Genomic DNA, 18847 nt, shown 5'->3' with positions numbered 1-18847 from the left:
AAAGGTTAGGGTTGGGATTACCATAGTTACAAAATATATACATTAAACACACATGTCACATGGATTCGGTTTATACCAGTGTCTGTCAATATCACAGGCACTCCAGTTGACTTGAGACCAAAGTGACTGGTTGCCACTGTGATGATAGTGTGACTGGTTGCAAAATTGACTGGTTGACAGTGTGATTCCAATCACTTAAATATATATAATATAATACATATATTAATGGTTAGGGTTAGGATTTCCATAGTTACAAAATATATGCATTAAAGACACTCGTCACTTGGATCCCGTATATACCAGAGTCTGTAATATATCACAGACACTGCAGCTCTGTTTTTAGTCACAGTCGTGATTAAAGCGAAACTGGTTGCCACTGTGATGATAGAGTGATTGGTTGCCAAAGTGACTTGTTGCCACTGTGATTTTAGTGTGACTGGTTGACAAAGTGACTGCTTATTGCTGTGATTATAGTATGACTGGTTGCCATGTGATCATAGTGTGACTGGTTGCCATGTTATTAAAGTGTGACTCGTTGTTATATGATTATAGTGTAACTGGTTGCCACTGATATGATGGTGTGACTGGTTGCCAATCTCATAAATGTATGACTCGACTGTAACTATAGTGTGACTTGTTTCCACTGTGATCATAGTGTGACTGGTTTCCATTGATATTGTAATGTGACTTGCTACCATGGTGATCATAGTTTGACTAGTTACCACTGTCATTTTAGTGTGACTGGTTGTCATTGTCATAATAGTATGACTGGTTGCCACTGTGACTATAGTGTGAACACTTGTTCAAATTGCTAAAACACAGGAGGATTTGTCATGACAGTCTTCTACAATGGCTCATATTCTGACTTCAAAATTATAGCAGAACCAATTTTCTGATAATGAAACAAAATATTTGGTTTACAAGTTCTTGCCCAAGTTATTCATTTTCCAGTAACTAAGTTATTTTTTTTCGTATCAAATTTCCAATTATTATAATTATTGTTATTGAAGATGAGTAAATGTTTTAAAGTTATGGTCAGGCAGCCGACAAGGTGTGAAGGGCATAACAACATATATTATTAGCAATAATAAGGCATACAGTAATTGTATCTCGCCTTTTTCGAAAAAATGAGGGACATTGAAATAGGCTGCGTTCTTCCATCCTTCCGTTATTCCTTCAGCCCGTCACACTTCGTGTCAGGTTCATTACTCTGCCATCCATTAAAGGATTTTGAAATAACTTGGCATAAATGTTCACCATAATAAGACGACGTGTCATACGCAAGACCCATACCCCTAGCTCCAAGGTCAAGGTCACACTTAGAGGTCAAATGTTAACAGGGTCTGTTTCGTATCCGGTTCATAACTCTGCCATTCATCAAGGGCTTTTGAAATAACTTGGTACAAATGTTTCCTGTAATGAGCCGACGTGTCATGCGCAAGATTCAGACCATTAGCTCTAAGGTCAAGGTCACACTTAGAGGTCAAAGGTCACATACAAGAGTTTTTCCGGAGCATTTCTTCTTCATGTTTAGAGGGATTTTTATGTAACTTTGCCCAATTGTTCACCATCATAAGACGGTGTCATGCGCAAGAATCAGGTCCCTAATTTAGAATAACTCCCCTTTGCTGTTACTAAAAATAGCTTATATTGTATCTTTTTTTATTACTGGCCGTAGGGAAAAATCAAAATCGAGACCACTTTTCTGTAGAACAACATGCATGTTACATCTAATTTTTAGCTCGACTTTTCGAAGGGAAAGTAAAGCTATTGCACTCGTCCCGGCGTCGGCGTCGCCGTTGGTTAAAGTTTTTGATAAAATCAAATATCTCTGTTACTAACAAAGCTATTAACTTGAAACTTAGAATACTTATAAACTATTAAAGTCTACACCTGGAGAAACAATCCATAACTCTGATTTGAATTTTCACAGAATAATGCCTCGTTTTAACTAAGAATTTTTGGTAAAAGTTTTTTATAAAGTCAAATATCTCTGCAACGATCAAATCTTTTGACTTGAAACTTAAAATAGTTATTAACTATCAAAGTCTACATCAGGTGAAACAATCACCATTACTCTGATTTGAATTTTAACAGAGTTATGCCCTTTTTAAATATAGAATTTTTTGTTAAAATTTTTGATGAAATCAAATATCTCTGTTACCATCGAAGCAATCCCCATGACTCTGAATTTTGACAGAATTATGCCACTTTTTAACTTAGAAGTTTTGGTTAAAGCCTTTGATAAAGTCAAATATCTCTGTTACTATAAAAGTTTTTGACTTGAAACTTAAAATATTTATTTACTATCAAAGGAGAAACAATCACCATAATTCTGATTTGAATTTTGACAGAGTTATGTCCTTAAATTAAAAATGTTTTGGTTAAAGTTTTTGATCAAGTCAAATATGTCTGTTACTTTCAAAGGTTTTGACTTGAAACTTAAAATAATCAATTACTTTTAAAGTCTACACCAGGAGAAACAATACTCATAACTCTGATTTGAATTATGACAGAGTAATGTCCCTTTTAACTGAGATTTTTTTTGTTAAAGTTTTATAAAGTTTTTACTGGCAAAGCTCTAATTCAGAGACAAGCACTGAGGAAAGTCGAGCTCGCTGTTTTACGGACAGCTCTTGTTGGGTGTATTTTGGCCTATCGCTACCTGGTAAGGATTATTGTGTTTTCAAGATTAACTTCCCTTTGTTTTGACTATAATTAATTTATATTGTATTTTTTATAATGGACCGTAGTGTAAATCAAGAACACCTTCTTTGGTACAACATAGATGCTTAACTGTAACATCTACATGACTGGCATAATATTGTGAAATTATGGCTGGTTTCAAGGAATATGGTATCATTTAACCTTGTTTAGAGTCGGTCAAAAAATGTAGAACATATTCGATTAAATTTAGAACAGTGATATTCGTTTTTGTTTAGAATACGTTATGTGAATGCCCATATATTGAGAATCACAGAGAGATAATGAAAACAAATTTGCATCTCAGAACTGGTATATGTAATCTGGATCTCAAATTGTTACTTAGTTCAGGAGAAGACGACCCATGGAAAGACATAAGACCCGTTATATTAGACGAACTTACCCAATATATTGATAGGTCAAAGAGGTTTGTTAAATCAGTTCTGGCCGATAACACAACCGGACTCCATATAAATGCTTAAACCCCCAACTGCCATATAAAAGCCACAAGATGGTGCCGGGGCAGGTTTTTATATAAATTATGCATGTTTCACATCAGAGAGCCCTTTTTCAAAATTTTAAATAAACCACTGAATAAAAAGTCATGAAAAATCAATTGGTGTTTTTATTTTCTAAAACAAAAAATGTTGAAGTATAGGTCATGAGGTCATGAACCCTAGAGGAACAGAGAATGTAAACAATTCCCACGTTGTTAATTTTATCAACAAACCTGATTGTCAGAAGGCTTCGTATCAATGGAATTAACACCTAGCTAGAGTGCATTGCAAAACTTCTCCAGAAAGTAATTTTGAATTTTTAAACCAAATAGAATATCATAGTCATTTCTACAGTTACATTTTTATATGTCATATCATGAAAATGTTTTAAAGAAATAGGGAACTACTAATTACAGACATACAGTGATAAATATAATTTCAAATAGCTTATCATTTTTATTAGTCCTTATCACAGCAGCACTTGCTAATTTGTGTGTATTGTTCTGCATCCCAGACTTAAAGTTTATTATTTCTACATTAAAATTTTATTGCTAGGTTATCTCAATTAATGGACCAGCCAGCAATGACAGAATTTTAGTTAAATGAATGTTTGATTTTGAGTTTCATTGTTAAATTTACATAAACAAGATTAAAAATCAGGAGTGCTAGCTTTGACTCATTTTTTAATAGGACTGATACTGATATGGATGCACAATATGGATAATAATAGTTTTTTACCATCAAAACACAAACTAGTTCAAATTTCTTCTTCAACTGACCATTGTTTACATTTGCCTGTGAATCATTTAAAGTGAGCTATTTTTAGCTAACAGACAGCCTAGAGTAGCGTTGTTATTTGATAGGCTCCTCCTACAAAACTTACTGCCAGGGTAGTAAAAGTTGGGGCTTTAAATGTAAAAGTTTAATTTCAAAACACTACCAGAGAGACATTTACATTGTAAGACATATTTACCGGAGATCGAGACGACAACGATGAGTTATTGCGGCTGGAAGGCTTCGAAATCAAGATCAAGAATAGAAAGAAAATAAAGATGAAACAAGGAATTGTGTTCGTTGTGTACAAAATAGAGGGTTCTTATGGAACCTATAAAACATTATGGTAGCAGAGCGAGGTTTCTAATTTGTTTCAGGACAGTATTTCGCTACAGAAATGGACAGTTGTGTAGAATTGTGTATAGTTGAATTTCGGATAAAGAATTCGGATATAGAACTATAGTTTCAAGTGTAAAATGGAAGAGCCTACACACACCATGGATGAAATTTTAGACTTAAAACTTAAGAAATCTAAAGTGAAGACAGCGTTTACAAAGACCAAAAATAAACTTTTGAATGCAGTAGAGGTAGAATTGATTGATAAAGAATTAGTCAAGGGAATTAGAAGTCAACTGGATTCGGTGATAGATGAGGCAGTAGTTGTTTTGGAGGAACTTTGTAGTATGTGTAAAGAAAACAAAGACTATGAAAATGCAAATAAAGTAACTGAAGAGATTGAGCTTTTGAACAAAATATACAGTGAGACTACACAGACAGTGTATGATAAATTATTGACACAACAGAGTACAAGTTCTGTTAATGATGAACCAACTGAAAATTTAGAAAAAGACCTATGGCGACAAATGAAACGTGTTGGTATTCCAGTGTTTTATGGTGACAAACGGAAATATGAAACTTGGAAGGCTGCATTTATGGCGTGCATCGATAAAGCACCAGCGACGCCAGAGTATAAATTGCTACTGTTACGTCAGTATTTGAAAGGCGAAGCGTTACAAGCCATAGATGATTTAGGACATTCTGCTGAAGCATACAGTGCTGCTAAAGACCGATTAGAAAGAAAGTTCGGTGGTGAACGTAGAAAGTTAATGCGGTTTCTTGATGATATTGATAAATTTCCATCATTAAAAAGTGAACATCCGAAGATAGTAGAAAAGTTTGCTGACCTGCTTGATGTAGCTGTTATTAATTTGAAAGAGGCTAACCGTGAAGAGGATCTCTGGGACGGTTCATTGTATTTATCATTACAAAGAAAATTACCGGAAAAAATGTTAAGTAGGTTTCATCGTTGGCTTTATGAAACAAAGGAAGAAGAATCTGTTGAAACATTAAGAAATTGGATTAATCAAGAATCAAAGTACTTGTCAATAGCTTCAGAAACAAAGCACGGTCTAGCAAGCAGTGACAGACCAAGAAACAGTAACAGATCCTTTTTTGCTGACAATAAGCAAAAGCAAAAGTTAAAGAAAGACTGTAAAGTTTGCAAATCAGACTTGCATAATGTCTGGGAATGTGAAATTTTCAGATCTATGGATATTACGAATAGGTGGCAGAAAGTTGGATTTAACGTCGCACCGACACATGAATTAGTCATATGCCGACTTTGATCGCCTAATCTCAAGTTTTAATTGTTGTGTAATATGCGCCGTTACATATTAATTAAAAACAACAAGCAAATTCGATGAATTGGTATCCCCCGCCGAAAGGGTTTGTGGTGAGTAATGGCAAAAAGATATATCCGGCAAAAAGTTAAGGATGTTAATAAGAAGCAAATAATTTCATTAGTCAAAATCAATTTAACAGAAAACAAATGTTTAATTAAAGAGTACATAATAAATGTATGATACTTTGATCCTGACTTAAGAATTTATTTTGAATGGGATATGCTTACTGTAATAAGCTTAGCTTTTAAAATTAAATGCAGTTAATTGAAATGTGAGCTTGAAGTTTAACTGGAATGAAATATTGTCTTTGAGTGGTTTGGCACCAGGTGTTGCTGTTTTACATGTACATTTGAACTTAAAAGATCAGATGTCCTTAAGAGAACACAGGTAAGATATCTTGAAACGGCTGAGGGCAAGGTTTGTGCAGTCACAACTTAACATGTTGAAGATTTGAACATTTAAAAAAAAAAAAAAAAGGAATGGAAATATATATATCTATATATAATTATATGTATATATTTATTTTTTTAGGGGGTGGGGGTGCAGGGGAATGGGAGAGGAAACAAAATTTCACCACATGTTGATTATAAATATTGATTGAAAATTAAAAATGGAAAAAAAAAGGTAAAAGGGTGAAGTTGGAGTGGGGGGGGTGTGCCAGAGGATGCATGATCAGTGGTGGGCATGACTGGATGGGGAAGTGAGGTGGGGAATGGTACAACTTGGAAGGTTTGAAAAAAATCTAAAATAAGAAATTTAAAAAAATAATTTGTTTTTGGGGAGTGGGTGGGGGGGAGGGGGGTTGGGAGGGTGAGGGGGTGTGACCAAGGCAAGTGGGTGACCAGGTGTGGGTGCGCAACTTCACATGTTTATAATAAATGTTCACAGAAAAGAATGAAAGAAATTTAATGAAATTCTGCCAAATGGTAAGTTTGTAATGTACAAATATTGTCTGTGCACAACCACATTATAGTGCTCTAAATTCTGTTAAAGTTTCATAGTTCTAGGTCAAATATGTCAAAAGTTATGATGCAGAAATTGGCATATCTATAGTACCCTATATAGTTAACACTAGAAACTTCTAAGGGCCATAACTCTGGTGTTACTTGGGCAATCTGTGTGAAACTTGATGGGTCCCATAACCTCATAGTGGTGAACATGTATATGAAGTTTGTTTGAAAAAAATCTAAAATAAGGAATGATTTTTTTTTTTTTGGTGGGGGGGGGTCAGGGGATAAGCGGGGAGGTGTGTGATCAAAGTAAGGGGGTGACCAGGTGTGGGTACACAACTTCACATGTTTACAATAAATGTTCATGGAAAAGAATGAAAGAAATTTAATGAAATTGTACCAAATGGTAAGTTTGTTATGTACAAATATGTGGATTTTTATACAATTGAAGGGCAATAACTCTTAATTTACAAATAAATCCAAATGAAATTGTGTGTACACAACCACATTATGGTGATCTAAATTCTGTTTAAGTTTCATAGTTCTAGGTCAAATATATCAAAAGTTATGATGCAGAAATTGCCATATTTATAGTACCCTATATAGTTAACACTAGAAACTTCTAAGGGCCATAACTCTGGTGTTACGTGGGCAATCTGACTGAAACTTGATGGGCCGCAAGAACTCATTGTGGTGAACATGTATATGAAGTTTTAAATAAATATTTCCAACCATTTCCTAGATATGGCTCCGGACGGACGGACGGACGGAAAGACGGACGGAAGGACGGACGGACGACGCCAAAACTATATCCCTCCGACTTTCGTCGGGGGATAAAAAGAGGAAGACCTATCACTAATGGCGATGGATACCCCCTGACAGCAGCTTATTGTCAGACGAATAGGGGTGTTGCAAATATGATACATTGCATTTATATTGTTACGTCAAAGGGTAACAATTTCTTGTTACAGTAAATAAAAGTAACAGAAAGACAAACCAGCAACTATAAACAATAATAAATTTTATTCATGAATTTAAGTAACAACTGTCAAAGAGCCGTAAAATCCAATCTTATATGTAAAAATAGTCCAATTCCTGTCCAGGTCAAATTTAAATCCAATCAGAATAAATTCCACAATGTTTCACTTAGTTCAAAAGTAACTTTAGTATATCCAAAAATTATAATTCCTCTCTTCAAAGATAACTATTTAAATCACACTTTTTAGTGAAATCCTTCAAATAGTCCTTCAAAATATTCAATATCCAAACTAGCAATATTTTGTTATTAAAAATACAGGAAAGTTTCATCAATATCAACAATCTAAGTTCTATATTCTAAGTTCTTATCTTACAACACACAGTTCTCTATATAAAGTATCAGGGAAGGTTCCAGAACTTTCAAGTAATACTAAGAATAAAAAGAACATTCTGGAAAAATCAAGGACAATCTTTTTAAAATAACTGTTTATCAGTATTAAGATTTATTTACATGATGTCCCAAAACTAGGTCAGTAAATATTGACTAATCAATGAAATTTAAAGGAGGAATCTGATATACATAACAGTATAATATACAGTGACAAAATGTACAAGGATACACTAAAAGTGCTGTGCAAAGCTGTATAAGATCTCGAAATTGCATTGCTATACCTTAAAAGAAGAAATAAGGTCAGTAGGTCAAATTCAAGGTCTATGAAAGTCAGTTTTGAGATATGTGTTCAAAACTGTACAAGTGGTCTAACTTTTATGGCAATGTCTTAAAAAAGATAAAAGTAGGTCAGTTTGTCAAGGCTATGGTCAAGTGACCGTATAATTACTAAGGTTCATAAACTAGTTATACTTAACAGAATATGAAATATGTTAGAAAATTAATTAGGTGTTTCCAATGTAACTGTATTCATATTTGAAACAAATAATTAACAGCATATGAAATATGTTTGAAAATTATTGAAGTTTTTCCAAATGTAACTGTATTCATATTTGAAAAAAAAGAAAGGACATAACTTCATAAAAATCATTCAAATGGACAGCTACATTTGGTCCCGATGATACTTTTGACATAGTTTGATAAAAGTCTGACACACCAGGACTGAGAAATAGTGCGCACAAATGTTTTCTATATACATATGAAGAAAAAATTAGTAGTGGAGTATAACTATGTGAACACTCCTTCAAATGGAACGTGTTTCGCACAATCACAACTTGACTTGGTACCAATGATAATTACAAGGTTTGATTCAAGTATAGCATATAACGACCGAGAAATAGCAGGGACTATTTTGTTTCCTTATATATATCTAACGAAACAAACAACTAATAAAGGGCCATAAGTAAGTGAAAAATCATCAAAATGAAACCCGCTTACCACATGCACAACTAAGCTTGGTACTGATAATAATTACAAGGTTTGATGAAAATCTGGCAAATAATTGCTGAAAACAAAACCGGACAAAGTCCGTCTACAGACGGACAGACACACGGACGTACGGACCAGAATCTAGTATAGCCACCACATACTTGTATCTGGGGGTATAATCAGGGCTTTTTCCAGCAGTTCCACTGGGGCATATATCAGTCACCACAGCCTTGATTGTTCCAAGATTCGCTATAAAAAATCCCTATAAAAAGAACAAATTCCAAACTTAAATGAATTTTTGGTTATTCAAAGAAAACGTTTTCCCTTCATAAAGCAATGAAGCAATTCTCTTCTCAAAAGAAGGCGACATTTCGCGAGATATTATAGAAACTATTCACTAATTCTAAACTGATCGGCATGACAGAAGAAATGGACCGGACACAAAGTTGTGGAATTCGACATTTATCCTCCAACTATGACATTGACAGCTTGGTGAGGTGAACAATTGATACAAGCTTTTTGAAAATCTTTCAAGCGGATTTGATAATATGGAGCAGTGTATGAAGTTAAGTTATTTGACCTTTCACTGCTAACTGTGACCTTATACTTAGTCACCTGGTTTGTGCGTTCTGCACGTTGTCCTGGTGAGGTTAACAACTGATGCTAGCTTAATGAAAATCTTAGTACTTAGTAAGAACAAGAGGGTCATTGACCCTAAAGCGCTCAAGTGAACAAGGCTTCAAGTGTGTTTGTGAAACATAATGATACAACGACAAAGTTAGGTTTCTTCTATATTAGCCTTTAATATATACATGTCACACACATTTTTAAATTTAGGGCAATAATTTGAACAATTATGGAAGACAGTGCAACTCTGATATAACATGCCAAATCTCAAGACTCTAGCTATAATTAATTAAGAGAGAAGATGTTCAACGTTTCTTATATACAAGCCTATACTATAGTCGAAAGTACATTTCACACACAGGGGCATGGCGAGTTTTGATTTATTTATTTTTTTTGTTGGGTTTAACGTCGCACCGACACAATTATAGGTCATATGGCGACTTTCCAGCTTTGATGGTGGAGGAAGATCCCAGGTGCCCCTCCGTGCATTATTTCATCACGAGCGGGCACCTGGGTAGAACCACCGACCTTCCGTATGCCAGCTGGCTGGCTTCCTCACATGAAGAATTCAACGCCCCGAGTGAGGCTCGAACCCACATCGGTGAGGGGCAAGTGATTTGAAGTCAGCGACCTTAACCACTCGGCCACGGAGGCCCCTGACGAGTTTTGACCTTAGGGCAATAATTTAAAGTCACACAAGGCCTATTTGTGTAAAATTAATTTAAAGTCGGATAAGCAGTTTCACACGAGAAGATATTTTAAATTTCCACTATATACATACGGGGAAAAGAGACCATGTCCCCTGGCAGCCATGGTTTTGAAGAATCTGTATAATTTGAAAATCTTGGTAAAGGGTCACACATGGACCGTTTGTGTAAAATTATTTTGAAATCGAGCCAATAGCTCCACACTAGAACATTTTTAAATTTTCAACTATATAGGCCTTCATATAAGGAAAAATGACCACGCCCTCTGGCGGCCAGTTTTTCTGATGAATCAAAATAATTTAAACACTTTTGGAAGAGGGCTACAGAAGAACCATTTAGGGAAAATTATTTAAAAATCTGGCCAGCAGTTTCACACAAGAAGATTATAGGGGAAGTGATCACGCCCCCTGGCGGCCATTGTTTTGACGAATTGGTATAAATTGAACATTCTTGGTAGAGGGTGACATAAAGGCTATTTGTGTGAAATTATTTCAAAATCGGACCAACGTTTAAGGAGGAGATGTCCTTTGAAGTGTTTTCTTTTTTTGCTCTGGCAGCCCCTATAAGCAACCAAGCGAAAACCATTGAACAACTTTGATAGAGGACCACCCAAGAAACATCATGGCCAAGTTTCATCCAAATCCATTCAGTGGTTTTGGAGGAGATGTTGTTTAAACACACTTGATGACGAGGGAGGGATGACTTGACGGACGAACGGACGCACGATGGACACAGAGTGATCACAAAAGCGCACCATGAGCACTTTGTGCTCAAGTGAGTTATAAAATTGAGCGGACACAATGGATGGACGATCGGACCAATTTGTTTGTTTGTTTGTTAGTTTGTTTGTTTGTTTGTTTGTTTTGGGTTTAACGCCAATTTTCAACAGTATTTCAGTCATGTAACGGCAGGCAGTTAACCTAACCTGTGTTCCTGGATTCTGTACCAGTACAAACCTTTTCTCCGCAAGTAACTGCCAACTCCCCCACATGAATCAGAGGTGGAGGATGAATGATTTCAGACACAATGTCTTTTATCAAATCGTCACGGAAAACATACTCCCCGCCCGAGGATCGAACTCGCGGTCCGTTGACCAACGCTTTCCCAACTGAGCTAAGCAGGTGGGCCGATCGGACCAATAAACGCACATGTTTGATTCCTATATATCGCCCACATACACCGTATCTTTGGGTATATAATAACAAGAACTATCAGCGACAGCATAATCGACTATTTGCAATGCCCCCCCCCCCCCCCCCGCCCCCCCCCCCCCCCCAAAAAAATGGATCTCAGTGAGATTTGAACACCCTTCTATTCCACAGCACAAAAATCTATTTTTATTTGAAATATAACCCCATTTTTCTATTTTGGGTTACATTGACCTTGACCTTCATCAAAGTGACCCCATATACATTCCCAATCTTTTTGTTTGACAAAAGCTATCTACACACTAAGTATACTGACAATAAGTGTACCCAAACTAAAGATATTGAGTGGAAGACATTTTTATTTTTACTAACAGTGACCCTAAACACAAACAAAAGCTAGTTCAAATATTAAAAGTTATAACCTCGGAACCAGCTTCTTGATCATCAAAGTGAAAAAGAAAATATTCTAATTATAACCATATTTTTCTATTTCTAGTTACCTAATGACATTAAAATGATCTTTTTATCCCCCACCAAAATTTTCTTTAAAAAAATGGATATCAGTGGGATTTGAACTGACACCCTTCCATTCCACAGCATTGAAATCTATTTTTACTGCAAATATGATCCCATTTTTCCAAAGTGTACCCAGACTAAAGATATTGAGTGGAAGCCATTTTTTATTTTTAGTAGCAGTGGCCCCAAATATCATTCAAAGTTAATTTTTCATATAAGCTTGCTGTACACATTTTAAGTCCAGACTAAAAATTTTAAGCGGAAACCACCATTTTGATGATCACATTGAGATTGAGAAAAAATCTACTTTTAGAAAAAATATTTTTTTTGTAACTTTGACCTTGATCTTGACCCATTGACATTTAAATGATCTTTTTATCACGAAAGAATAATTTTGATCCCAGTGGGGTTTGAACCGACGCCCTTCGGTTCCACAGACCAAAAAGTAGCTTTTGGCCCAACACTCTACACGACTGCGCCACCGTGAAATTTTCTAAGTTTGAATATTAAATAAGTTATCTATCCTGACCTCGAACTTGACCCCAACGACCCGATATACAAATCCAACCTTGCTACATATAGGCCAAGTTTAATTTCAATACATCAATGCAAGCTAAAGTTATTTAGCGAAAACCACTTTTTCTATCTTAAGCAACAGTGACCTTGACCTTGAACCTAGTGACTCAATCAAACCGAGTCTGGTATCATTCTTTTTTGGTTGCATTCTTTGCTTGACTCAATCAAACCGAGTCTGCAATTATTCTTTTATGCTTACGTTCTATGCAAGGGATCTTTTTACAGATTTTAATATACGTCATATGGCGACTGCACAAGGAACAGAAATTATTAGAACCACCGACCTTCCGTAAGCAAGCTGGGTGGCTTCCTCACACGAGGAATTCAATGCCCCGAGTGGGGCTCGAACCCACATCGATGAGGGCAAGTGATTTGAAGTCAGCGGCTTAACCACTCGGCCACGGAGGCCCTATTGATTGATTGATTTATTTTGTTGGGTTTAACGTCGCACCGGCACAGTTATATGTCATATGAAGACTTTCCAGCTTGGATGATGGAGGAAGACCACAGGTGCCCCTCTGCAGGGTTGTAGTAGTGCTAATGCTAATGCTAATGCATTAGTAATGCATTATTTTTTTCAAATAATGCCAAGTAATGATGAATGCCACAATTTTAGCATTGAAACAAGCAAATTCGATGAATTGGTATCCCCCGCCGAAAGGGTTTGTGGTGAGGAATGGCAAAAAGATATATCCGGCAAAAAGTTAAGGATGTTAATAAGAAGCAAATAATTTCATTAGTCAAAATCAATTTAACAGAAAACAAATGTTTAATTAAAGAGTACATAATAAATGTATGATACTTTGATCCTGACTAAAGAATTTATTTTGAATGGGATATGCTTACTGTAATAAGCTTAGCTTTTAAAATTAAATGCAGTTAATTGAAATGTGAGCTTGAAGTTTAACTGGAATGAAATATTGTCTTTGAGTGGTTTGGCACCAGGTGTTGCTGTTTTACATGTACATTTGAACTTAAAAGATCAGATGTCCTTAAGAGAACACAGGTAAGATATCTTGAACATGGCTGAGGGCAAGGTTTGTGCAGTCAGAACTTAACATGTTGAAGGTTTGAACATATAAAAAAAAAGGAATGGAAATATATATATCTATATATAGATATATATTTATTTTTTTAGGGGGTGGGGGTGCAGGGGAATGGGAGAGGAAACAAAATTTCACATGTTGATTATAAATATTGATTGAAAATTAAAAATGAAAAAAAAAAAAAAAAGGTAAAAGGGTGAAGTTGGAGGGGGGGGGGGGGCAGAGGATGCATGATCAGTGGTAGGCATGACTGGGTGGAGAAGTGAGGTGGGGGAATGGTACAACTTGGAAGGTTTGAAAAAAATCTAAAATAAAAAAATGAAAAAAAAAAATTGGGAGGGGGGGAGGGGGGGTGACCAAGGCAAGTGGGTGACCAGGTGTGGGTGCGCAACTTCACATGTTTATAATAAATGTTCACAGAAAAGAATGAAAGAAATTTAATGAAATTCTGCCAAATGTTAAGTTTGTTATGTACAAATATGTGGAGTTTTAGACAATTAAAGGGCAATAATTCTGAAGTTACAAAAAGAAATCCGTAAAAATTGTCTGTGCACAACCACATTATAGTGCTCTAAATTCTGTTAAAGTTTCATAGTTCTAGGTCAAATATATCAAAAGTTATGATGCAGAAATTGGCATATCTATAGATCTATAGTACCCTATATAGTTAACTTGATGGGCCCCATAACCTCATAGTGGTGAACATGTATATGAAGTTTGTTTGAAACAAATCTAAAATAAGGAATGATTTTTTTTTTTTTGGGGTGTGGGAGGGGGGCGTCGGGGGATAGGGGGGAGGTGTGTGATCAAGGTAAGGGGGTGACCAGGTGTAGGTAAACAACTTCACATGTTTACAATAAATGTTCATGGAAAAGAATGAAAGACATTTAATGAAATTCTACCAAATGGTAAGTTTGTTATGTACAAATATGTGGATTTTTATACAATTAAAGGGCAATAACTCTTAATTTACAAATAAATCAAAATGAAATTGTGTGTACACAACCACATTATGGTGATCTAAATTCTGTTTAAGTTTCATAGTTCTAGGTCAAATATATCTAAAGTTATGATGCAGAAATTGCCATATTTATAGTACCCTATATAGTTAACACTAGAAACTTCTAAGGGCCATAACTCTGGTGTTACTTGGGCAGTCTGACTGAAACTTAACGGGCCGCAAGAACTCATTGTGGTGAACATGTATATGAAGTTTTAAATAAATATTCCCAACCATTTCCTAGATACGGCTCCGGACGGACGGACGGAAAGACGGAAGGACGGACACACGGACGGACGGAAAGACGGACGGACGGACGGACAACGCCAAAACTATATCCCTCCGACTTTCGTCGGGGGATAAATAATGCTAATTTAATGCCAAAGTAAGTAATGCTAATGCTAATGTTTAGCATTACTTAGGCATTATTTTCTGTATCACTGGAAAAAAAAACATAATACACATATATGCTGTTATTTACACAGGTTATAGCAGTTCTCTAATAGATTGTTGTTTGATTTTAATAAACTGTCTAATGGTGTAATTGCCTTTTGTTCAATGTACACCTGAAAGGTTTTGAAAAATACATTTAAAACCTGGGACAACTCCAAAGTGCATATTTATAATAGCCATAGAAGTGTGAAATAATTAGATTTGTCACCCAAAATATCACACAGAATCTATTGTTATCTTTTGACACCTTTTTATCACTTAACAGTATGTCACTAATAGTGATGTTAAAGACCTTAAGGCAGCTAGCTTTTACATGTCATGTTAAATTAGGCTGTTAGGGAGCCATTGAACTGGTACTTGACTTTCTCTAACAATTTAAATGAATGCTCATGCATGCTGTACTTCAACATAGGTTTTTTTTTGGTTTTATATATATATATACTGACGAGATAAAGAAACGCCTCATTCAAACTCGGTATACAATTTTTCGTTAACCGTGATTCAAAATTAGAAAAGAACAATTCCATTCGCAAATTAGATGCTTTACAAGAATTTATGGTCAATAAGAAATCATTTCAATGTCGCATTAAGCTTAAATCTTGAATTTTAATAGCCCGGTCGGAGAAATTGCATTAGAAAAATCAGTAGCGCGTGTGGCCACCTCTGCTAGCAACCACAGCAGCAAGGCGACGCCTCATAGAGCCGCACCAGTTGCGTAACAGATACCGTGGGATTCTGGCCCACTCCTGGTGCAGCGCTGCAACCAGTTCCCGGACGTTTGCTGGCTGGGGTTGACGTTGGCGTAACCGCCGTCCGAGATAATCCCACGCGTGTTCAATCGGATTGCAGTCCGGTGAACACGCCGGCCAAGGTAAAACATTAATGTTTCTAGCCTGTAGAAAGTCCCTGGTGACGCGTGCAACGTGAGGTCGCGCGTTGTCGTGCTGATAAACTAATCCTTGACGTTGACGGAATAAAGGGACAACTACATGACGTAATATCTGGTCGATGTAACGCCTGGCTGTGAGATTACCTTGGTAAACGACGAGTTGGGACTTAAACCTAGGGTTGATTGCTGCCCACACCATTACTCCACCTCCACCGTAACGATTGTGCTCCAAAACGCAATTGTTCGCGTAGCGTTCATGGCGTCGTCTATAGACACGGATACGTCCGTCGGCGTTCCACAAGTTGAAACGCGACTCGTCACTGAACACTACGTTCTGCCAACGCTGGCCGCGATGGTTGCGGGCCCAAATAAGACGTTGGTAACGGTGGCGTAACGTTAGAATTAGACCGTGGTAGGGCCTACGACAGGTAATTCCGCGTTCTCTGAGTCGATTTCTCACTGTATGTCGACTAATTGGACGTCCACGGTTACCTACAACTATACGTGACGTAGATTGCGCCGTCACAAATCTGTCACGTAAATGACGTTGACGTATATAATTATCCTGTCGTATTGACGTTACACGCGGTCTACCTGAACGTGGTCTATCGATAGACGTTCCCGTGTCTCAAACACGTCGAATAAGACGCACAATTGTCGAACGAGAGACGTTAAAACGTCTAGCAACTTGTTCCTGCGTTCGCCCACATTCAAGCATAGCCAAAACCTGAGCCCTCTCTTCAGAATTCAGCCTCGGCATTACGAAAACTAATGTTTTTTTCAGAGAATAGCTGAAAATATGGTTGTGTGTCGTATTACACATGTACATGTGCAAAAATCGTTCAATCAAACCACATGGTTTACATGCACGGACTGCACGAGGAAATCATGACCAGGTACATGAAGTGAACAAATGGCTGAATGAAATGCGCGAGTTTTTGTTCACTGTGTTTGTCGGTCAGAGTACATGTAGATTTACTACATTTCACAACAATTAAAAGCGTATGGAAAAAAATAACGCCAAATTTCAATGAGGCGTTTCTTTATCTCGTCAGTATATATATATATATTAATGGTAAAAGAAAAAAATCAGATATAATACAAGGAAGTCATACACGTATTTAACTATTCATGTAGATGAGCTAGGTAAACTAAAATGATTTAATGAAAAACAAACAGTGTATGTGATAATAACATGCAATGATTCTCAAAAAGTAATGGTAATGCTAATGCTAATGCACCCTATGTAATGCTAATTTAATGCATTATTTTGATACAAATGAGTAATGCTAATGCTAATTTAATGCCATCTTTTTCCAAGTAATGCTAATTTAATGCATTACTTTTGCAAGTAATTATTAACAACCCTGCCCCTCTGTGCATTATTTCATCACGAACCCCATTGAATCGGTCACTCTTAACTCAAGTTATTGAGCAGAAACCAAAAGGTGACGCCGCCCGCCCGTCCGCCCATCCGCCCGGACAACGACATTCGGCAATATGATAGCCAGTTTTTTGAAACCTGGTTAGAAATGCACACTAAAAGTCCACGACCTTCAAGGTCTTTAAAATGGAACAACAGCTCGTAGAACACGAAATGCTACCCATTGATGCATTCAGTAACTGCACAAGGAACAGAATTATTTGGTCACTGTACACTGGACATTTGACATACTGACCTCAAATCAATAACTGTGGGTCATAAATTACATTCGTATCAAATGTGGTCTTTGACCAAAGCATTCTCTAGTTATTTGGCAAAACGTTTTACTGTTCTGGGTCAATAACGTACTGACCTCAAAATCAATACGGGTCATCTGCTGGTCATGATCAGCCTCTCTATCAAGTTTCGTTATCCGAAGTCAAAGCGTTCTCAAGTAATCGCCCGGAAATGGTTTAACTGTTCCGGGTCACTGTGACCTTGACCTTTGTCCTACCTACTGACCTCCAAATCAATAGGGGTCATCTGCTGGTCATGATCATCCTCCCTTTCAATTTACATGATCCGAGGCCTAAGTGTTCTCAACTTATTGCCCGGAAATGTTTTCACTATTGCGGGTCACTGTGACCTTTACCTTTGACATACTGACCTAAACATTTATAGGGTCATTTCCTGATCATGACAACCTCCCTAATAACTGTCATGATCCTAGGCCTAACAGTTCCCAAGTTATCATTCGGAAACGATTTGACTGTTCTGGGTCACTGTGACCTTGACCTTTGACCCACTGATCTCAATATCAATAGCGGTCATCTGCTGGTTATGACAAACCTCATTATCAACTTTCATGATCCTAAGCCCAAGCTTTCTCAAGTTATCGTCCTGAAACGGTTTAAGTGTTCAGGGTCACTGTCACCTCGACCTTGAACCTACTGACCTAAAAATCAACAGGGCTAAGAACCTAGGCCCAAGCGTTCCTGAGTGAACATCCAGAAACGGATTAACTTTTCTAGGTGACTGTGACCTTGACCTTTGCCCTACTGACCTCTAAATCAATAGGGATCATTTGCTAGTCAGGCCCAACATCCTGATTAACTTTCATGACCCTAGACTCAAGCGTTCTTGAGTTATTATCCGGAAACCGATTTGTCTACCGACCGATCGATCGACATCTGCAAAACAATATACCCCTCATTTTTCGAAGGGGGCATAATAAACAGCCAGAATCGAAGTTTTTATTTTAATTTCTTTCCTCTATTGTAAACAGCATCATGTACACTGTCTCGGCTAGACAGAATATAAAACTACCTGCACTAAGGCTACCTGAAAGAGACTGCCAAAGCTACCAGTTAGACGACCTATATTCATGTATATTCTAAACTACATTGAAATTGAAAATGCAGAAAATTTAATCTCAATTTTAACAATAGCTTTCCTCAAAATATACTGCCTCCGGCAAAACCTTTCGTTAAATACTTTGAG

Source organism: Mercenaria mercenaria, chromosome 17 (genome assembly GCF_021730395.1).
Source record: "Mercenaria mercenaria strain notata chromosome 17, MADL_Memer_1, whole genome shotgun sequence".
Lineage (NCBI taxonomy): Eukaryota > Metazoa > Mollusca > Bivalvia > Venerida > Veneridae > Mercenaria > Mercenaria mercenaria.
The sequence above is the reverse complement of the archived record's forward strand: the minus strand, read 5'-3'. Positions refer to the sequence as shown.